Source organism: Leguminivora glycinivorella, chromosome 8 (genome assembly GCF_023078275.1).
Source record: "Leguminivora glycinivorella isolate SPB_JAAS2020 chromosome 8, LegGlyc_1.1, whole genome shotgun sequence".
NCBI lineage: Eukaryota > Metazoa > Arthropoda > Insecta > Lepidoptera > Tortricidae > Leguminivora > Leguminivora glycinivorella.
The window spans coordinates 22,844,957-22,862,111 of NC_062978.1; the positions used below are offsets into that span (position 1 = coordinate 22,844,957).

The following is a 17,155-nucleotide window of genomic DNA, read 5'->3' on the forward strand; positions in this document are numbered from 1 at the left end:
ATGATGAGCATGATTTCCGCAAAGTGACGCCTGATTCCATCGAATATGTACCAGACCACACGTCTTCATGAATGGCACGGTTTATTTATACGTAGTAGTTAGTTCGAATTCTTCGAACGTTTCATTCAAGCATGACAATAAGATGATTTCCGCAAAGTGACGCCTGATTCCATACAATATGGTTCAAACCACGCGTCTTCACAATTGGCACGGGCTATACGTCGTAGTTAGTTCTCTTCGCCCTCGCGGCAGTCTTCCGCCGAATGCCGCGCTGAGAGGACGCGCGCCCGCCGCCGCATGTGACTTATCGAAACTTTTCACTAGTATGCCATGTTCGGACTTTGAGGTGTTTGCCGAAAAAGGTACTGTGTTTTAAGGTTATTGACTAAGTTGTAAGTGATAGTGAGACAGCGACGCATTTTTTACGTAACTGTATCTGGGGGCACGGCAGTGCCCCCGCCAAGTCGAGCAAAAAGAGGCACGGCCGTACCTTTAGTCTTTTAGGGATGATTAGGAATAAATAATGAATAATTTTTCACTAGCCGACACGGCTCCGATTAATCTTAATAATGAGAATATACCTATTAAAGTTGGTAACATTACTGTCTTGAAAAGGGTGACACTATTCGTTTAGGTAATAGATATACTACAATAAAATAAAATGTTAGTAAAAAAATAAAAATCCACCGCTGAGAGCTACAAAGCGTAGCCGGCAACAGGGATTTCTCGGAACCTTACAAACAAAGCTTCGTAGAGGCAAGGCAAATTGACAAGGAACATGTCGCAATCAGTAAAGGATTGAATTGACACATTGAGTGCCCGCGCGTGCTACGCGCTACGAACGTAACCGATAACACGCAAAATCGTGTAAAGGAAAGATCTAAACAAAAGAATTACGCATAAAAAGTAACAGTAGACATTTTTGGGTAAACATGCTTCCTAGACTGTATAGGCACTTTCCATAGGTGAGATAGTGGACAAATTATTTAACACTTTCGAAACCGGGCTCTACGCGGCGCTACGACATTTTCGCTACATACGGGGAAACCCATGTAATCGGCTACGCTTCTACGAGCGGTGTACCCGACAGTCGGGTTCTTGGTAGCGAAAGTGTTCAGTTTTCTATAAACTGTGGTTTTTTTGTTTTCCGTTAAATTCGACACGTCGTTGGGTTCGCTATTTGGAACCACCCCGTATATCACTTTTAAAAAAATTAGCCAAAAAAAATTTTTCATCCTTTTTATACATAATAAGTGAATGTCTTAGTGTGAGAGGCCCTTAAGAATTACATTCTCGCTAGTGTCAAGTGATTGACGGCACATGTCAAAACAAATAACATTAGCATACATCGGGGTTTTGGGAGCGGGAATGATTTACACTAGCCCAAAAAGGGTGAAAACGATGAACAACAGACATTACTATAACATTTCTAGGTACATTTGGAGCCAGATACATAGTTTAATCTATATTTCAGTAATTCAAGTTACTATAAACAGAGTTATAAATACACAAATTCATTCCCGCTCCCAAAACCCCGATGTATGAACATTAGGAATTGGTAAAGGCTGTCACACACGTGTTCAGTAATTATTTTAATTTTTTTAATAACTCGATAACCGTAAAAGTTAAGACGCTTGTTTCTTAGAGAAATTAATTGTAATTAATCTAAAGAACCTTCCCTAAAAGTTAACGGAATTCAATAATAACCACAAAAAAAAAACCCCGACTGCATCATAGCAGACCGATTTTCATGAAACATGGCTAAGAACACTCCCGACTAACTCAGCTTTCAGACAAAAAAAACTAAATCTTAATCGGTTCATCCGTTCGGGAGCTACGATGCCACAGACAGACACACAGACAGACAGACAGACAGACACGTCAAACTTATAACACCCCTTCGTTTTTGCGTCGGGGGTTAAAAAACAGGTATAAAAAAAAGTTTCTGGCGGTGAATGTGTTAACACGTTTACTGCTGTGCTACGACGGTTGTATCGTACGTCGTCGTACGTCGTAGGGGGATAGCATTAATTTTCTTGGTATGTAGCGAAAATGCTTCGTAGAAGCAAACCGTGTCATGACTCGCGTTTAGGTACTAGTTTTCTAGTATTCTAGAAAAATAGAACAGCGTAATTGTTGCAATTAAAGGTCTGCTCCATTGGCATCTAGAAGTAAAAAAAAACTGCTGTCTCTAAACAATAATACTAATAATAAATAAATATTATAGGACATTGTTACACAGATTGACTGAGTCCCACGGTAAGCTCAAGAAGGCTTGTGTTGCACAGGTACTCAGACAACGATATATAATTATAATATACAAATACTTATTATACATAGAAAACATCCATGGATCGGGAACAAATATCTGTGCGCATCAGACAAATAAATGCTCTTACCGGGATTCGAACCCGGGGGACCGCGGCGTAGCAGGCAGGGTCACTACGCGCTAGGCCAGACCGGTTGTCAAAATTTAAAAGAATGGCATCGAAATGTTTAATATGAAATTATGTAAGTGCTTTCTTAACGGCCTAGCCACGACAATGGTCTAAGGCGTCTTGCGGCAGCGGCAAGCGGTAAGTCACAAGAACAAAAACGCAGCGCGCGCGAGGCATGCCACGACCTTGCCGCTGTTCGAAATCGCGCGCAGGTTTTTACGGGCCTACCCGCGGGAGCGGCGCGCGACTCAAACAACTGTAGCGCGCCGCGCGGGCACCGCCACGACATTACAGCGGCGCGACCGGCCTAGGCGGCTAGATGGGGCTAGCGATTCCGCGCGAAACAAAATATTTTGTTTTTATTATGAGCGTCTTGAACCCGAAACCTTTATTTAATGAAAATTGAATTGTACTTTCGCGTATGTAGTATGTAATAATGTTTTCAAACATATTTTTGTATAGTATTTATTCGTATTTACTGTTAATTTTTTTCTAAGTGTTTATTTATATTAAGTATCATTTAACTAGCCATAAAATAAATTCCATGTACTTAGTCATCACACATATTCTCTTGTATAAGACGTAATTGACTAATTAAAGCATTCTTATGCACTTTAGAATCATATTCGACAGTAAAAAACGTTTTTAAATATGAAAACGTTCTGGCCGCTCCTAGCCCTGCCGCCGCTTCTAAAAGTACGTGGCATGGCTAGCGCCCGCGCGCGTTTCCCGCGCAGCCCAGCCGCCCCGCTCGCCGCCTTAGACCATTGTCGTGGCTAGGCCGTAATTGTACTTTTGCTTGAATATCATTGCAAAACAGTTTGGTAAATAAAAAAAAAACGAAAAATTAAAAATCTTAACGGATTAAAGCCCAATAGCCTGGAAAAAGTTATTAAAAATTAAGTCATAGAATTCATTCAGAACGGTTTTAATATGCGCAGAATAATTTAAAACAGAAAGAACAACAAAAATACCACAAAAAGGAAGTTTTTATTTTAAAATCAACATACAAACAATACAATAGACACTTAAATTAAGACTTACCTACAATCAAACTTATAAATAGAAAATTTGGACCAGGTCTTGCTCGTTGCCCCGCTGGATAGCTGGATAGCAATATTGACCAGCCATAAAAGTAGATACACATATTTACCACGAGATTGTATTATTATTGCCTCGGTTCATCCGTTCGCAAGCTACGATGCCACAGACAGACAGACACGTCAAACTTATAGCACCCCGTCGTTTTTACGTCGGGGGTTATAAAACACGGCAGGCGCACTGTGCCACTAGTAAAATTACAGATGATTATGATTATTATGAACTTAAAATTGTCAAAATGTGCTGATCACGTCTGTGTCCCAAATATTTCACGCGCAGAATTTTTCATTTCTTTTTCTCAAAGGCCCTTTATAAACCAACGAGCCTCAGGGGCTTTAAAAATGTGATAAAATCGTTAAAATAACTTGATTGACACTTGAAATCTTTTGCTCATTTTATGATGAAAATGTTCTAATGGCAACAATTTCAGTTAGTAGATATTATTTTCATAAAACTGGTTAGTTTTTGGCATATTCCAGCATCTTACAAGTGTCTTGAGTTACAAACTGAAATAGATACAATACACGAGAGAAAAAGCGACCAATTCCACCGATGATGGCGGTGACAGAACCGACCCCGGGTCTGGTGAAGACCCGGGTTCGATTCCCGGCTTAAATCTCAGAGCACAAATTTAATAACACTAGAGAGGGGACAAATCAATATCATCGGCAAAACGAAAACCCACAGACTGCGACAGTTCGGTCACTTACTTAGAATGGGAAACGATCGAGCTGTCAAGAGAGCGTTCTTGGGTCGGCCGGCTGGTGGCCGTCCGGCGGGTCGACCCAGGTATCGCTGGGAGGACAGTGTGGTGGCGGATCTGCATCGGCTTCAAGTCAGTGACTGGCAAGAGGCTGCGCAGGATCGGGGCAGGTGGCGATCTCTCGTTTCGGAGGCCAAGGTTCACTTTGAATCACTGAGCCAAAATAGTTAGTTAGAGGGGGAACAAACCGCCGGCGAACATGTCACAGTTGTTAGCTCATGATTAAACATACAATTGTTGTGTATACAATTGTAAACCTTGAGTATTGCGTAAAGACTGACTTTATTTCACAGTTCCATACCAATGATACCTATTTAAGTCCATAATACTTAATACAGATTTTTTAAATTATAAATTTCAATCTTAATTTTAACTTAAATTTTTATGTGTATGACATTATTTTCGCATTTTTAATTATTAGTCCATATATAGTCCAGCCCTTTTTTTTTGTTTTGTAATTCCTATGACATGTTTATCCCTAATTTGTAAATAATTTTGATGTATAATTGTATAGCCTCATATTGTAACATTTTATAATAAGTCTCTTTATATGTAAGTTTTCTGTAGTATGGTGAAACTCTATTACTATTAGTAGCGAGCCAAGCCAATATACAGTGCATTGTACACCTGTATAGGTAGAATCTTGGAGATTCGAATATAAAATATTGTACCTAACACCTATTAATGTAAACCCAATATTCACATGCAAATAAATAATTCATTCATTCATTCATTCATACACTATTTAGCACAAATATAACTCCTCACATATGCTTTGTGTGGGTTCAAGAACTTCCGACAGGCTTATTCAATAAAAACGCCAGGTAGGCCGCCTTACAGAAGACCGCAGCCAAATAGCACTAGACCCTACTCATAGTGTTGTGTTCCTGTCGGTGAGTAAGGCTGCCAGAGCTCAACGAGGGTGCGGTGTGCTGATGACAGGAGGACTTACGGAACTAACTTGTTCCGTCTATTGTCCTTTGGAGTCGTCGGCAACCCGAACCCTCCTTAGAGCTTGTGACACTCCTTTTTGCTGAGTACTTATCACAGAAAAAGGGAATGTACAAGTTTCTAATGGGGTGGCAACGCGCATGTGACACTGTTTGAGTTGCAGGCGTCCATAGGTTACGGTGACCGCTTTACATCAGGCGGGCCGTATGCTTGTTTGCCACCGACGTAGTATATAAAAAAAAAAGGTATGTCTTCTTCCTTCCTTCCTACATCTATAAATAATATCATTATTTACACACCTATCAGTTTGCCAAAGTAGAGTAGTTAAACAATTTTAACAAACACATTTAGATTGGGACCGTGCGCGACGACAACGCCACGTGACAGTGACAATATTGTAACCGCTGCCAAGCGAGAAGCATGTAAACATTGTGAAAAAATTAATGAAATCTTGTGCTATTTTACTACATTAGACAATTTTAGACGATGGTGGTTACAACATTATCGCCAATAACATTAAAATCGTTTTTTTTCAGTGAGAAATTAACAAACTGGTGACTAAAACGGGGTTTCGTGCCATCGCTTCGAAATAATTTTCCAACCTGAGACGATGAATAAAGGCAATAAATTGGTGCTAGCTGGGCATTTTCTACAGATTGAAGACATTATTCCACCATTTGTACCTATGTGCAATAAAGTATAAATAAATCATTGGCTTTTGAAATAGTTGATCAATTCACTGCTATCCTGTCATTTTCATAGGCTAAATGTAGGTATTATTAGGGTACAGGGTTTATTGTAAAATAAAAACAAACCAGCTATAATAACGTTTAATTATAATATACATTACAAAAACTTGTTCATTTACTTGAAAATATTGGAGGTTTAACAGATATCACATCAAATACAATGAATGCGATGAAATAAGTTCTCAGGAATTTTATTTAAAATGTGATAAGCCTTCATTGGATGGACTGCTTCTGCTTCTATTGTTCTCGTGCTCCTTCTTCCCATTGCATTGAAACCTCGATATTTACGCATTTTCGTCAATCCGTTTCGATTTGTAAACAGGAGCACAGATGAGGAAACAAATAAAATGATTTTCGAACATAACTGGGATTGGCTTCCACGTCGGCTTTTCTACCTCCAATAAAATTTGCACTACAAATTCACCGTAAATTCAATTCAATACTTGTATCAAATGATTACGCACTTTAAGTAAAACTTCAGAGATTGGACGACACTTTTCTTCTTACGGCAACTATTCACTTAAACGGTGGTTTCGTTTCCACCACGGTCTTGGAAATAGCTAGAATTTAGTCGCTACTTTTCTTGGAGTTATTACAATTCACCATAACAAATTTTACTGGGCCCGTATTAAATTTATCTCAAAAACGACTTGAAAATGTTTACTGCAATATGGATTTGACAGCGCAAGTCAGCGACTAAGATGTCAATTTTGGCCGTAGTGAGCGCTGTGATCGTTTTAGCTACCCCCTCCACCCGCTTTGCACCCTGCCAATACCATTAACGTGTTTACTTACCTCAGCCAAGGACGCGACTTCTCAAAATATTTACTTGTAACTTTATAATTTCGGCGAATTCGTCCCGAACTCTAATTTGACTGAAACAGTACAAACAATTTTAATTTGACAAGGTATTTTGTTTACTTACGTAGGCGTTTTAATTCTGAAATGATTAATGTTTGAAAACTAAATAATACGAATAATAAAGATTAGATCAACAGTTTTGTAAAAACAGTTTTTATAATCAATCCTTGGCAGCTTCACAATGCATCTATCAGTAGAATTCTTATACTTATTAAAAAAAACCGACATAGTTGACCGATTTCCATCAAACATGACTAAGAAGCTAAGGAACACTCCCGACTAATTAAGCTTCAAAACGAAAAAAAAAACTAAATTTAAATCGGACAGACACACACAGAGACACAGGCAGTCACGTCAAACATATAACACCCCGGTGTCTTTGCGTCGGGGGTTAAGAACTAAGAAATTATTTTCTGAAATGTTCATGTACCTACTTGTATTAAATTTTTCTGAAATTGAAAAAAAAAAATGTTCTACTGTACATACACTATATTGACCCCTAATGAACGCATAAGAAACAAAACGTGTAATTTTCCGGAATTCTCAATAAGACAACACCACGTGTACTTAAATCAGCCTTGGCGTGTACTTTAATCGTATTGACAGCCTTCGCCGCGAGTTTTTGGCAATGAATATAATTTTGCGTGACGTTGAAGCTATCGAATAACAGACGTCAACTACGCAACGAGTCTCAAAAATAGTTATTTGTTTTACAAGAGGGCAAAGTTCGTACTGTACGTGCAAATATTGATACCCGAGCAAGCGAAAGATTCCATTATTTAACTGCGAGCGAGTGTTTCAAAAAGTGGAATCTTGAGCGTTGCGAGAGTTTCATGGCACGAAGATTAAACACACTTTGCCACCGAGTGAAATACAAAATTTTTCACCACGCCAACACACAATGGAACCCATTGTCCACAGTAGACTTTTAAGACATCTACGGGAAGATAAAGATAAACCCCTTAAATTCATAACGTGTCACTACACGAGGGTCGTTTATGTCATGATCATTCGCTTTCTCTTATCCCCGTCACTTGGGGTCGACGCAGCATGGTCTTCCTCTTCACATCTTTATCAACCGTCATTTCATCATTACTGTTTATGTATGTATGTAAAAACCGGCTAAAAGCGTGTCGGGCCACGCTCAGTGTAGGGTTCCGTAGTTTTCCGTATTTTTCTCAAAAACTACTGAACCTTGATAGGTTCAGTGGTAGGTGATAGGTTCAACTTGATAGTTAAAAACAATTTTCCTAGAAAGTGTTTATAACGTTCTACTTTTGTGATTTTTTTCATATTTTTTAAACATATGGTTCAAAAGTTAGAGGGGGGGGACGCACTTTTTTTTCCTTTAGGAGCGATTATTTCCGAAAATATAAATATTATCAAAAAACGATCTTAGTAAACCCTTATTCATTTTTAAATACCTATCCAACAATATATCACAAGTTGGGGTTGAAATGAAAAAACAAATCAGCCCCCACTTTATATGTACGGGGGGTACCCTAATAAAACATTTTTTTCCATTTTTTATTTTTGCACTTTGTTGGCGTGATTGATATACATACTTGTACCAAATTTCAGCTTTCTAGTGCTTACGGTTACTGAGATTATCCGCGGACGGACGGACGGACAGACGGACAGACATGGCGAAACTATAAGGGTTCCTAGTTGACTACGGAACCCTAAAAAGCGTCATTCACATATCGTTAACGCACACATTGACAGATAGACGGACGCCCACACGAGTCCGCGGGATGACATCAAAGCGTTCATTTTCCTTAATTGGTGTGAAATGGGACTTTAAGAGAGCGGAAAGCGACCAAGTTTGTCAAAGCAGGTGTAGAGGCGCCATTGATCACCTCACACAGATTCCGTTTGGTACATTTAAGTGACCGGCCACACCAGAGCGTCGCGTGTCTCGGGGCGCGCAACGGACGTCCGCGCCACGCCGCCTCAGTGTAATTCAAAAAACGTGTACCCATTTTTATGTATACTTATGTGAAAGCATGAATAAATGAATATGAATATGAAAACGTCTCCTCAGTACATTTTGTATAGGAAGGACGTAATACGCGCCCCAGGTGGCGTGGCGGCGGCGTGGCGCGCGCCGCGCCGCTTGGCGGCGCGCCTTACGTCCTTCCTATACAAAATGTACTGAGGAGACGCTTTTTGAATTACACTCAGGTGGCGTGGCGCCGACGTCCGTTGCGCGCCCCGAGACACGCGACGCTCTGATGTGGCCGGTGCCTAAGACGTTACAGGAGCGAAAATGCTAAAATGGAAAGGACCCCCCTTTAAATTTGGAATTTTAGGTAAATATAATAGTAACAACTCAGTTAAAAGATATTGCGAAATAGTATTTTATGCAACTGGTGGTTAAAAGAGGTCAAAAAAGGTGAGTGGCGTGGGTAACAATTAGAGGAGAAGCCGAAAATTGTTAATAAAGACGCCACAAGCATTTTTTTGACTCAGTTAAACACTGTTGCATACAATACTTTTTCTACGACCAAGCACTTACTTACTTAGAAAGAAAATTATAAATTCAACAAATACCTACTCTATAGCCGGAGCAGCCGGCGTATCATGCTTCTATTTTTATCACTTATCTATCTGTCACGCTTTGGCAAGTATGTCAGTGTGAGAGTGACAGATGTGTTTATCCACGTATATTAGTGATAAAATTGGAAGCGTAACACGCTGGCTGGATGCTCTGTCTACGGTAAAGTGGTCTGTAGACTTGTGGAGGCGCTAATTACAGACTAGGCCGAGCTCCAAAACGCTTCACTCGACCTGAAAAGAAGTTTTTTGCTTCACTTTTCTTGCTAGCTTTTTGAACTTTCAAATTCTGATCTTGATTAGACAGCTGTTCGCAAATACGTACAAAAGCAAAGTATAATTTCGGTCTTACATTCGACATCGCATCGGAATGTTAAAATGCACTAAAAGTACAAAATGAGCTCCAAATTATGTTACTCTTTTTCACAACTCGTGTGGTGACAGGTTAAGATATTCATCACCCCCTTTCCTCCCGTGGGTGTCGTAGAAGTTGACTGTGGGATTCAACTGTTGTGTGGGCAATGATCTGGCATGGGTCCATATTGGCTCATATAAAATTATTTGTTATAAAATTATTGTTTATACCGATTTGTGCTCCGAATGATCATTTCTCATAATTTTACTTATCATAATTTTGTTTCATTATTATCAATAGTACTACTATCACTGTTCATAATAATCATTTAGTCGAAATTTTTTAATCATAAATTCTATACAAATATTTAATAACATTCATAATTTTGTGTTTAAGAAAATCATTCATCATAAAATTATTTAAAAAGTTTTGGGGAAGTTCTATGAAAAACTTGTGCCATTTATAGAAGCGCGCTTGAAGATTTTACAGTGACATTTACAATTTACATTAAAAATTCGTTTCTGGTTCGCTCACGGTCAACCTAACACGCTCCTCCTCGCTACGCTCGTCGTCGCACCTAACTGGACTGTCACATGTGATGTCTGTTCTGTTAACAATAATATAACGATAAATTATATTACTCGCAATCGTTATGATCAATAAGTATATAAACATAAACATTAGTATAAAACGTATTTATGATGAATGACATTATGAACATAAGTCCTTCGAAGTTACGATAGTTATTAACATAAAATTGTTATAAATAATGATCATTATAATGTAAAATTGTATGAGAAACATTTTCGGACTACCAATAATCTATATAACAATTTTATATGAACTTTGGCGCACCCATCTGGCATCCTGTCCCTATAATATCACAATTAAATAAAGCCTGTGTACGTAGCCGAATGGCACAGACGCTCTTGAAACGCTCGTAGATATATATCTCTATCGCTCTTGCGTATTGGCGCGACAGAGCCAGACTACCTTTCGTGGCGTTTCGTTTTCGTTCCGCGTCGCAGAAATTCGGCTACGGCACCTGATCAGAAATATATAACTACTCGCCATGTTGCGGAATTTCATAAGAACCATTTTTAACCCCCGACGCAAAAACGACGGGGTGTTATAAGTTTGACGTGTCTGTCTGTCTGTCTGTTTGTCTGTCTGTCTGTGTGTGTGTCTGTCTGTGGCATCGTAGCTCCCGAACGGATGAACCGATTTCGATTTAGTTTTTTTTGTTTGAAAGCTGAGTTAGTCGGGAGTGTTCTTAGCCATGTTTCATGAAAATCGGTCCACTATGTCGCGGTCGGGGGTTTTTTCAAAATTTTAATTTTTCTTCATACTAAACTGAACTGCACCCACAGAGGTGGGCAAAAATTGCCACAGTCTGGGTGCCGCAAGACGGGCGAGGATCTGGCAGACCTAGGCGGAGATGGCGGGATGACCTGGACGCATATCTTAGCGACTGGCCGGAGATTGCTTAAGACCGTGACGGATGGAGATCCATGGGGGAGGCCTTTGCCCAGCAGTGGGACACCATGTAGGCTATTAATAACTAAACTGAACTGTCACCCCATACATCAGAATAACAGTGCTCTACTGACAGTAGTCATATATTTCTGGTCAGGTGCCGTAGCCGAACGGCATTTCTGCGACGCGAAACGAAAACGAAACGCCGCGAAAGGTTAGTCTGGCTCTGTCGCGGCAATACGCATGAGCGATAGAGATAGATGTTTACGAGCGTTTCGATTCCTGAGCGTTTGTGCCATTCGGCTTTACGTTTTATTTCAACCCTTTCAATAGCGAGAACTGGAAAAAGGCAGATGATTCATTCCTTTCCCAGTGTGTGGTGTGTAGGTACATACTCATAATCTTCAAACGTCCTCTAAAATATAATAATTTAACCTTTCCCTTCGTTTATTTTAGACGTATTACAAAAGTTAGACTTTGATATCCAACTTTGCTTTTTACGTACAGATGTAATGAATTTAATCCACTGAACATAACAAACTTTTAGGTGTGTTGACATTAGGAATAAGCCTGTATCATTACCATGAGTTTACGCTGACGTTACTCGCTAGCGTTTGCGTAAATGATTTCTATGGAGAATAGTACAGCGCCGTCGGCGGTCACTCATGGAAGTAAAAAAATAAAATTTTGAAAAACCCCCGACTGCGACATAGTAGACCGATTTTCATGAAACATGGCTAAGAACACTCCCGATTAACTCAGATTTCAGACAAAAAAAAACTAAATCTAAATCGGTTCATCCGTTCAGGAGATACGATGCCACAGACAGACACACACACACAGACAGACAGACAGACACGTCAAACTTATAACACCCCGTCGTTTTTGCGTCGGGGGTTAAAAATCGGCACACCGCCGGTAGTATGAGTTCAACGGTAGCGATTACTTTTGGATAGGTATTTTACTTAGCTCGCTAGCGACTAACATTTTGTAGGGGTTGAGAAATCTATTCGAATCGCGTTTAGACGCTAGCGAGCGTAGTAACGTAATGTAAGTTTTCGATAGCAACTCATGGTAATGCTACTGTTCCATTTGGGAGCCTAACGTATCGCCGTATTCGAAAAATGTTTTCACAGCGGTACCATACCGATATGTCAGTGTCAAATGATGTTTCGTTAAACAAAACTTTTGGATTTGGATGTCGGTGTAGTATAATTATTGTCTGAATGGATATGATTTGTCTCAAAATACGAACTTGTGATGCCAGAGAGAATATTCCAAGGAATATTCCTGGTGGGAATATTCCCATTCCCCCGGCACATCACTAGTTACAAAGTCGACGTCCGTTGAAATTGTATATCTATTTTTTTTTTCGTTGTTTTTATAATAACCTCTTGTTTAAAAATAACACTGTAAACATCTTCAAATCTGTAAAACCTTTCAATATTTCTAGAACAAAATAGGAAAAAGTTTTATATATTTACAAAGGATTTTATTTCTCCAATCATGAGAGGCTACTTAAAAAGGGACAGTCAGTTGTAAAAAGGTTGAATTTTCGTGATCCAAAAAGGACCTTAGGTAAGTGTATATTTATTTTTGTAACTAGATTGATCACGTCCTTTGATAATAAAGAAGGAGAATATTGAATTATTATAATTCGCGGTAGGGGTCACAAAACCGTAAGTATTTTCTAAAACCGGGTTTACGGTTTTCGTATAGCAGCAAAACCGGTTTTCCGGTTTTTTCGGTGATTTTTCGGTTTTACATATAAAATGTAAGAAAACTGCAAATTATAAGTTCAAACTTTAATAGAGATTCATTTAACGACATACAAGGCATTTCTTATGAATCTAATAAGAACTTATCAAGTCTAGCAACGAAATAAACACTGTAAAAACAAAACATTCCTCTTCTGGAAATAATACTGCATTGCAGAATTTGCAGATTTGTTACCCAGTAAAGTAACCATAGAATAGAAACAAAACGTAATGTTAAACTTTAAAGAATATTAATTGAGATCAGTAATCATTATTTCTAAATTAGAGATCAAGAAAGTTATTATATTCCCAAGAAAGTTATAAGATTTTAAAAATCTCAATTTTTCTTGGGAGATGTATATTGAGATCGTAGCATCAAGAGAACGTCTAAAGTATCATCACTCAGCGAGGTTCTCAGATGATGGCATAATAAACCTGCTGACGAAAACACTCTCTCACACTCTACGCTCGTGGGAGGAACATTTAACAAAGTGTTGCACACTTGTAAAAGGTACTTGCCCTTGACACCTTCGTTCTCATACAGAGCCATCTCCACTTTGATCACAGAAATCAAATCATCTTCAAATTGTCAATGTGTCAAAACAGAGTGATTGACGTTAATGGGTCCGAATTGTATTGAAATAAAAACTTGATTTTAACAAAAACACTAGAAGTCATGGTAAAATTATAAAACATGATGTAAAACAATACTAAACTAAGTTAAGTCCAAATTCAGTAAACTGATTAAAATGGGCATGTTTCTGTGTCAGTTGCCCGTGAACACCGAAACTGGCCTACTACCGTGAAGTACTTTGATTTGATCGTTCGTTCGTCTATCTGCCTCTTTATCGCTCGCATAGAGTGATAGAGAGGTAGACAGGACAGACAAACAGACGGTCGAAGTGCTTCGCGGTAGTAGGCCTGAAAAGGTTTCGAAACGTCCGGTTTGAACTAATTAAATCATAACGCGAATGTATTAAATAATTATATTTTAATACATTTACCTGATTTACCCAATTACACGCTAGATGTTGCTGTACAGGGCACAAACAAATCGTACATACAACGCGGTGTTAAGATTTTTCCTGAGATAAGGACCCAAAAAAATATTGAAATAATTTTATGCTATATTTGTATAAATATTAAAATATTGATAATAAATACATTAAATACAATAAAGATCTGTCTAATACATATATTGTCTTCAAAAAATTGCTATCTAATCTACGTGCGGCCACATATTATCTTATTCAGAGTCTGAATTAAGATCTTCAATTCTTCATCGTTCGTAAATGTATGAAACTGACAGTCGATAGATGACAGCTATCAACTGTCAGTTTCATACATCCACGATCTTAATTCAGGATTGGATTGAGAGGATAGATTGATGTAGATGACCAACTCAACGATTTATATATGTACAAGTCTAAAACCGAAAAACTCGAAAAACCGGTTTCCCTAATTTGAAAGCCGGTTTTGAAAATCGGCCGCCAAACCCGGGTTTTCCGGTTTTTTCGGTTTCGGTAAAACCGGTTTTGTGACCCCTAATTCGGGGTATTGAATTTTTATTAAGTAGCCCTCTGTAGCCTTGTCACGAGTTTGATACAAATTTGCTAGCGTCTGCGTAACCTTCATTTTTAACCCCCGACGCAAAAACGACGGGGTGTTATAAGTTTGACGTGTCTGTCTGTCTGCCTGTCTGTCTGTGTGTGTGTCTGTCTGTGGCATCGTAGCTCCCGAACGGATGAACCGATTTCGATTTAGTTTTTTTTGTTTGAAAGCTGAGTTAGTCGGGAGTGTTCTTAGTCGTCGGGAGTGCCATGTTTCATGAACATCGGTCCACTATGTCGCGGTCGGGGGTTTTTTCAAAATTTTAATGTTGTGGTGCGACATAGTGGACCGATTTTCATGAAACATGGCTAAGACTCCCGACTAACTCAGTTTTCAAACAAAAAAAACTAAATCGAAATCGGTTCATCCGTTCGGGAGCTACGATGCCACAGGCAGACACACACACAGACAGACAGACAAACAGACAGACAGACAAACAGACAAACAGACGGATAGACAGACAGACAGACAGACACGTCAAATTTATAACACCCCATCGTTTTTGCGTCGGGGGTTAAAAACTCTTCCTTCGTTCGTGTTTTAATTTATCGCCACTCGTTTCGAACCTCTTTTCCGTACTTGTATCATAATGTACTATTCCTTGTTTAAAAATATGTACTTAATACATATATGGCGAATATCCCCTATTAAAAACTCGGAGCGGTCGTCGGGATATAGGGAGCAATTTAGAGGGATTTATTCGATACACTCTTAGGGACCTCTAGTTCTCATTGATAACATGAACGCAAGGTCAAATTGGACTTATTATTATGCGACTAGCAATGGACCGAAGAAGTTCCTTAAATTGCGTATGTTCCTATGGAAAGTTCTTAATTTTGTTCTTTGCACATTTATTGCCAATTTTTAGAGCCAATTTCAATGGCATTAGATGAGTTTGGTAACAAACGCCAGTGTGTAACTCAAACATCATATGAAGCGATCATCAACTATAAATTGAAATAGATATCATACACGAAAGAAAAAACGGCAAGGCCCACTTGTAGCCGAGCCGAAAAACGAACCCGGGTCTTCAGCTTACGCGGCTAACGTCTTTACCACTAGACCACACGCCCGCCCATCAACGATCATCAACTGTTGAGAACATCACGTAAGATACAGCTGAGTTTATACGTGTGTATTATATTCTTTGGTTTACACCAGCAAGTTATTGCTGCAAGTTTTGCGAACGCAACTATCGGTAAGAGTGAGTGGCAAATATCTGCATCTCTTTCTTGCATATACCTCTGTTTCAAAACTTGCAGCAATAACTTGCAGGTGTAAACTCAGCCAACGGGGCAAATCTCGACTGCTCGGCAATTGTAACAGTTCCATTTTTTCTATTATTACACTATTTAGATGAGTTTCACATGTACCCCGCGGTCCCGGGTTCGAATCCCGGTAAGGGCATTTATTTATGTGATGAGCACATATATTTGTTCCTGAGTCATGGATGTTTTCTATGTATATAAGTATTTATATATTATATATATCGTTGTGTAAGTACCCACAACACAAGCCTTCTTGAGCTTACCGTGGGCCTCAGTCAATCTGCGTAAGAATGTCCTATAATATTTATTTATTTATTTATTTATCCACTGAACACGCGTGTCATATAATATAACCAGTGGACATTCTAATTAATAATGCTCCCCGGGATGTCCTACTCCCCGGGATGTCCCCTCCTCGGGATATCCCCGGCGTTCAATTCTTGTGGATAAAATAGAGGATATATCTCTAAATTCCCAATCCTCCGACCAAAAAAAAAATGCAAAACATGGAAAAAAATTGATCAGTTTCCCCCAGTCGAAACTATCCCGCTGTGCCTTAATGCATCCTAATCATGAAGAGAATGTTCTCAATGGCAACTTGCATAAGAATTTTGACATTGAAAGTTTCCAATAGGTAGGTAATTTGCGGATATTATGAGAATGTTCTGCAATTTGAATATTGCTAACAATTTGTGTCACAAAACCTGATGCGAAATCGGATTCAATAACTATTATAAGCTTACAGGTGTTGTGAGCCCGCTCCATGGACGCTTCTGCTACGCAATACACGCGCATCATTTCCATGTCTGTGTAGGTGTACATGCCAGCGACCAAGGTGCGTAGCCGAATGGCACAAACGCTGACGAACGCTCGTAGATATCTATCTCTATCGCTCTTGCGTATTGACGCGACAGAGCCAGAATACCTTTCGCGGCGTTTCGTTTTCGTTTCGCGTCGTAGAAATGCCATTCGGCTATGGGGCCAGTTACGTATATCACTCGTGTCATCCCGCACGCACACAACGACAACTGTTAGCTCAATGAGTTAGGCACTGGTCGCACCGCGAGCTAGTCAGCTATGAGCTATCGGCTATAAAAACGAACAAAAGGTAATCACTCCCACAAAGAGACACGGCGATGTTTATAGTTACTCGCTCAGCGGTGAGCTATCAGAAACGCCGTGTCTGTTTTATTTGCACGGGGGTGCTTATCTTTTGTTCGTTTTTATAGCCGATAGCAGAGCTCATAGCTTACTAGCTCGCGGTGGGAC

At 39.3% G+C, this 17,155-nt stretch overlaps 1 protein-coding gene across 2 annotated transcripts in view; it reads left to right on the plus strand.

Moving 5' to 3' along the window:
* Positions 1 to 265: 265 nt before the first annotated feature.
* LOC125229205 overlaps positions 266 to 17,155 on the plus strand; it is a 182,750-nt gene continuing 165,860 nt past the window's right edge. For both annotated transcript variants that reach the window (XM_048133998.1, XM_048133999.1), the window contains exon 1: positions 266 to 362. The gene's annotated coding sequence lies outside the window, so the exon portion shown is untranslated. The remainder of the gene's footprint in view (positions 363 to 17,155) is intronic.